At 35.6% G+C, this 6,000-nt stretch overlaps 1 protein-coding gene across 2 annotated transcripts in view; it reads left to right on the top strand.

The window, feature by feature from the left end:
* Positions 1-264: 264 nt before the first annotated feature.
* The window catches only part of RASGRP3 (RAS guanyl releasing protein 3), an 84,958-nt gene continuing 79,222 nt past the window's right edge, over positions 265-6,000 (top strand). The window contains exons 1-2 of one of the 2 annotated variants that reach the window (XM_039887431.1): positions 265-549; positions 4,295-4,420. The gene's annotated coding sequence lies outside the window, so the exon portion shown is untranslated. The remainder of the gene's footprint in view (positions 550-4,294; positions 4,421-6,000) is intronic. The other variant, XM_039887430.1, reaches the window with a different exon arrangement.

Genomic DNA, 6,000 nt, shown 5'->3' with positions numbered 1-6,000 from the left:
CAACTTAGAGCGAAATCGAGACTATAGAAAATTTTACTATGTTGCAGATTCCAAAGCTGATTTTTTCTTAGCTTGTTTATTTGTATTCACTTGAAAAAAACGCATACAACACACATGCACCTAACACTGCTTTTTGAAATCAAATGCGTTTCCTGCCTTCTTCTTTCCTCAGTACTCTTACGACCAGCCTATTTATAGCCCAGGAAAGGAAAAAGCTCCACTGGAGGCAGGAAAACGAAGTTCAGAAAGAATAGGAGGAAGTGTGCCTGCCATTTAGCCAAACAACCTTTAATTCATTGAGCTCAAAGCTTAGCAGCTTCACTCTAGTTGTTAGGCATAAACAGCTTGCAAATTTGAATTTTTTTTTCTCCCCACTTTTGAATTGGATTTGAGTAATGGGAGTGATGACAGCATTTTAGAAGAGAGAACAGAAATCTTTAGGTGTATAGACACGTGGAAGAGAAGCTTGTTAGGGGTTGATGAAGTGAAAAGAAAGACACAATTCAATAGAGGGATGAACTTAAAATGATTCCACAACTGCAAATTAAGGTAAGTGTCATTTTTAAGATTGTCCGTTGTGTCTACATGCATATCATAAACTAGGATATTAGCTACAGACAGTATATATGATTTGAGGGTCAATCCTCATGCAACTTTTCACTGAACTTTGTTTATATCTGTAAAGAAATGTAGAAATCAGCCTCAGTTATGACATCATTTTTTAATAATAATAAATATTTTTAAAAATTTTAAGATAAATTTAACTCCACTAAATTTTACTCAGTTTCATTATCACCAGGGGATTAAACAGTATAGATAATTTCATTGAAGATCATTTTTGAAAAATAATTTGTAGATATTTGCCTGGTTTTCTATCTTTTTTGAAGTGCTAGTTAATAATCTATGTACTATTTTTTTGATCAATATTAGTTTAGAATACACTTAATAGGCCCTCAAGCAAAAATGAGTCAATGTTAGAAAAGTTATTTTAACTAAAATTTAAATTTGGTGTAAAATTAAGTGAAGATCAAGTTTTGTTTTGTTTTGTTAACACAAAGCTTCTTCTCCTGGACATCCATTTTCAAACAAAGGAGAAACTTCTAGAAGCACAAAAAACACCACTGAACAGCTCCAGTGATAGAAACTGTTCACAATAATTACTTACATTTAAGTTAATATTTCAACACTTTAATTCAGCATATATTTTCTGAAAGACCTGAAAAATGTCACTGGGTTTGGAAGTGGAGAGGTTGAAAGGGAATGGATGAAAACCCAGAACAGTTGCTGCTGCCCACAAAAGCTTGGAAAGCTCCTAGGGACATTCCAAATTCTTTTAACATTCCTCGCCATCAGACAAGTACATTTGTTTAAATGATGTACCAGATTTGCATCCACTGCTGATAATATCCACATCTGTGTCCTGGAGTAGCTTGATTAATGTTACCACAATGTCGAACAAAGGAATGAGATTCTGGTGGTTTATTGAAAAGGAAGAACAGAAGGAAATGTGTTGCTGTTAATTTGGCTTATCCCAGTTTGAGATTGGTATGTTTAGAGTCTGTCGTAAGAAGATAGCAAAACTGGAAGCCAGAAAAGCTGAGCCAGTCAGATTGTAACTGGCACAGGTGGCTGAGGCTTGATCTGTCCCAGTGTGGATTTCACTGGCTGTTCTCTTTCCTGGGAGAATTTGAGGGTTATTTTTTCCTTATTAGAAAATTATAATTCATTCTATAGAAACTGTAGCAAAATATACTATTCTTGAATAGAAAGAGCAATATTTCTTAGTTGAATTTAGGTTTAAAAAATATAGAGGGAAATAAAATTAATCTGGACAAATATGATGGGTCTGAAAAATCAAATAGAACAAATTCTTAGCACCTAGTTCTAGGACACTGCAGTGCTACAAAGCCAATGCTCTGAATTCGTTTTATTATTTCTGCAAAGTGAAATCTAAAGTAACCGAATTAATCGCCACTCCACATGGGCCTAGTGACGGAGGCATTGCTTATGGTGATCCTGATCTCTCTTAGTGTTGAGTTCATTCCCCTTACAGTTTCAAAACAACTTTCTCATTGGACGCATTTGTACTTTACATTATAAGAGTAAAAATGTTTTAAACACTATTGAAGGTTTAAATAATAGATAAAATTATTAATTATATATTTTATTCTTAGAATTTTTTTTTTTACTTTTAGAACTTGTGTTGTTGGTTATTGGTTTCTGGATGCCTATAGATGCTTATAAATGTATTCATGAAGTGCCAGTTATTTAAAATAGATTTTTTGGGAATTGCTTAATAGTTTCACAATTTTCTTGATGTGTTCTCAAACTCCTCAGAATATTTTACATTATTAGAGTTTGGTAATTTTGAAAAAAAATTGCCAAATTTTTAAGCTTCTCAGTTAAATAGAAATTTATTTCTTGGTTTCTAGCATAACTCCTAGAATCACTAAGTACTTACAGGTTGCATAATGTAGCCACCCCTGGCCCTCACATTTAAATATAAGTGAAATCAGATTATTGAAGAGATTGTATGAAGTGGTAAGAAATTTAGATGTCACCAAATGTAATCCACAGTTCGTGGGATGTGTTGGAGGGGATTGTAGGAAGAAGCATGCTGAGGTTTGGCAGCCATATCCACCTGGCCTGACGCTGTGTGCAGAGAGGGAGTCACATTTTGATTTTCGTGTGTCTACGAGCACCTTAAATCCAGATTAGTGACCTCTGGAGGTTCTTCTATGCTCTCACATCCTCACATCCTATATTATAGGTTAGCAGAGGCACCACACCACCAAAGCATGTTTATTAAATTCTCCTACTTAGAGTACAGTCACTACCTTTGATAAACTTAACGTTTACTCAGAGAAGAAGAATTGTAGAGGACATCAAGCATCCTATATATGCAACCAAATGAATAGGGTAGAGAATGAGTATCAGATAAGAAAAGCCTGATCCAGGCGGGCTTCATGGAGGTATAAGGTTGAAGGAGACCTTGAAAGGCAGAAGGAGATCTGATGGATACAGTAAGAGATAAGAGCATGGGCTGCGTGCGTGGGCAGAGATAGGAATGTACTTGGGTTGTCAGTTGAAATATAGAATTCCCATTTAGATGTGAATTTCAGTTAAAAAAAACATATACTTTTTAAGTAAAAGTATACCCTATTGCACAGGTGTGTGAGGCCCAAATATTATTTGTTGTTTATCTGATTACATTTAACCGAGTGTCCTGTGTTTTTATTTCCTGAACCTGGCGACTGTGCCAGGGGGCTGCACGTCACCGGCTTGACATGAGCAGAGGCAATGAGCATTCAGAGCAAGAGAGAAAGAAGCGTCTGGTGGCGGTTAGGGTCAGACCATGTGAGACTGTCATATCAGACTAAGGAGGTTAAAATCTAATTTAAAGACACTAGGGACTACTGAGGGGGATTTGAAAAGGGAAATGACATCAGTAAGATCTTCCCGTTTGAGGCAAGACCTGGTATGGCAAAGAGAGCAGGTCACCAAGGCCTGGGTGCTGGTGACAAGAGAGAAAGAAACCAGATGGAGACACATAGAGAACAAATCGACTTGTTATGTAAACTGAATGTGGTTATAGAAGGAGAGAAAGTGTTAGAGAGGATATGTTTTATGGTCAAGTCAAAGAAATAGCCAATCAAAGAGACAACAGCAGAGATTTTGATTTTAGACATATTTTGATTTTGATTTTAGACATATTAACTTTGAGGCGATGATGGGATAATCAGGTAGAAATAGTAAGTGGACAGCTGGAAATGGGAAACAGCTTAGGAGAGAGATGGGGACCAGGAATAACAATAGCCAGCAATGATTGAGCATTTGCTATATGCCAAGCCTTCTATATCCCTTCTCTTACTTAATACTCACAATCACTATGGGCAGATTCCATTGCTAGCCACATTTTATAAATGAGAAAACGGAGGCTCAGAGAGGTTAAGTAACTTGTCCATGATCACCTAGCTAGGGAGAGACTGAAAATGGAACCTAGTTGTGTTAAAGCCCATGTTCCTGCTAATCCCCAGGGAGAAAGTCAAGGATCTGCTGTGGATTCACTTTCTCCATCTGCAGAGATCGAAGGGTACCAGTTGTTCATGCTGTAGCTCAATTTTTAACTAGATTTCTGGTCTTTAATTGTTCTTTATTATGGCAGCCCTCAGAATTCTATACCTTTTGGTTAATCTCTCTGAGGAAAAGGGAATAGTGTATACAAAGAGATTATGTTATTTATTTACCTATTCATTTTCATGTTTATATAATACCCAGGTTGTTTTTCCCTTAGGTGCCTTGTTTTCAATTACTCCTCATTTATCTGGGGAAATAAAGATCATGCAGAAGAGAAAATAAGACCAGGAAGGATGTTGAACTCCTCTCTCTGTCCCTGGCTGCCCTCTAGTGCCAGCATCAGGTAATGATGCTCTGCACAAGCCAGGGACAGCACAGCCACCGAAAACACATTTCTTAGGAAACCAAGAGTTCACAGAATCACTGCAGAGTCATCTGTTGGCTCCTAAATGGTTTGCTAGTTGCACTAGGTGATTTTGGAAAAGGAGTTCATGGAATTACATACACCCTTACAGTTGGCTGGCCGGGAGGGCATTTTGAACAGACCAGTTTTAGGTTTATCTTAAACTTTGTAATCATTAAAAGTATCTCACTTGTTTATCTTGTTAGGAAGGTACATATATCAAGTTTGATTATTAAACTCTTAGCGCACGTATCTACCTTTATTGTTAAGGAAATTTCCTAGGCCTCTTATTCTAAATATTTACTTAAAAATATACATTTTTTTTTTTTAGTAAAAAGTGACTAGTCTGTCTTAGGAATGTATCCTAAGAAAATATTTGTAGGTTGAGACAAACATGTATATAAAAGATTTTTTTTCTATTTTTAACAGCCAAAATTTAGACAAATATACAAAATAAAGAAATTGTTAAATAATATTTCATAATATGGAAATTAATTTAGCCATTAAATTACATTAAAATAGTTAATGGCATTCGAAACTGTTCATAGTAAATGTTAAGTGAAAAAGAGAAGGCGAACAAATTATATACATGACGTGATCTTATTTTCTTAAAAATTATGTGTATATACAAAAAAGAGTTAAGAACTAAAAATTTACATACTGAAATGTTAACAACAGGACTGTCTTGTCACTCAGGTAATGATGATTTTTATTTTCTGCTTTGTGTCCAGAATAATCATGTGCTATTTTTATTATCAGGAACAAAAACCAGTTTGTTTTTAAAAAGTGGAGAATTAAGTCTCAGTGTTCTAATTTCTTGCTGTCATGGCTGACAATACTATTTGTGCTAATTCAACCCTATTTACGGCCTCTTTGCCCAGTAAGAGCCGTATCCTGTTTGTGACAGCATAATTCATTGTAATGGAAAAGATTATGATGCACTGGCCTGGTCTGTGACTTCACAGCATTCATCAGCAACAGGAAACAAAGACTCTTTTTTTTTTTTAAATAATTGTTTTAGTAATAATTGACAATTGGAGGAAATGAATGGCAGAAAACAATTATGGGTAGACAAGATGGTCAGCAAATTAGACTGGGAAATGCAATGGAGCCGGTCTCAGTTTTATTCATGTAATAGTTTCAGAACATTACAAAGCTATTATTTGTTTTGTTCTCAACCTATTCCTGAAATCACTATTGTTTTTGCCAGCAGTTACACAATTCTTTGCTGGCAACAATGACTCCCAATATGTTTTTAATTCAGTAGTCTGGTAATCCCACATCAGGGATTTGGTACTGAATTTTTCGTTTATATTAATGTTCAAGGTTAGCAGGAACATCTCCTTGTGCTCATGTCCACTAATAATGCTTCTATAGTTATAACTAGCTGCCTGTTGCCTATACGTGGAATCTTAATGGTTTTCTTTTCCATTTAACTTGAATCAAATTTCTGTTTCTATTTTCTGTGAAACGACTCCTAGTCTTCATTTTAGCAGCAATGGTGGGAGGAACACACAACA

The sequence above is a fragment of the Pteropus medius genome, unplaced genomic scaffold, assembly GCF_902729225.1.
Source record: "Pteropus medius unplaced genomic scaffold, Ma_sr-lr_union100, whole genome shotgun sequence".
Taxonomy (NCBI): domain Eukaryota; kingdom Metazoa; phylum Chordata; class Mammalia; order Chiroptera; family Pteropodidae; genus Pteropus; species Pteropus medius.
Note: the sequence above shows the minus strand (reverse complement) of the source record. Positions and strands in the feature narration are given on the sequence as shown.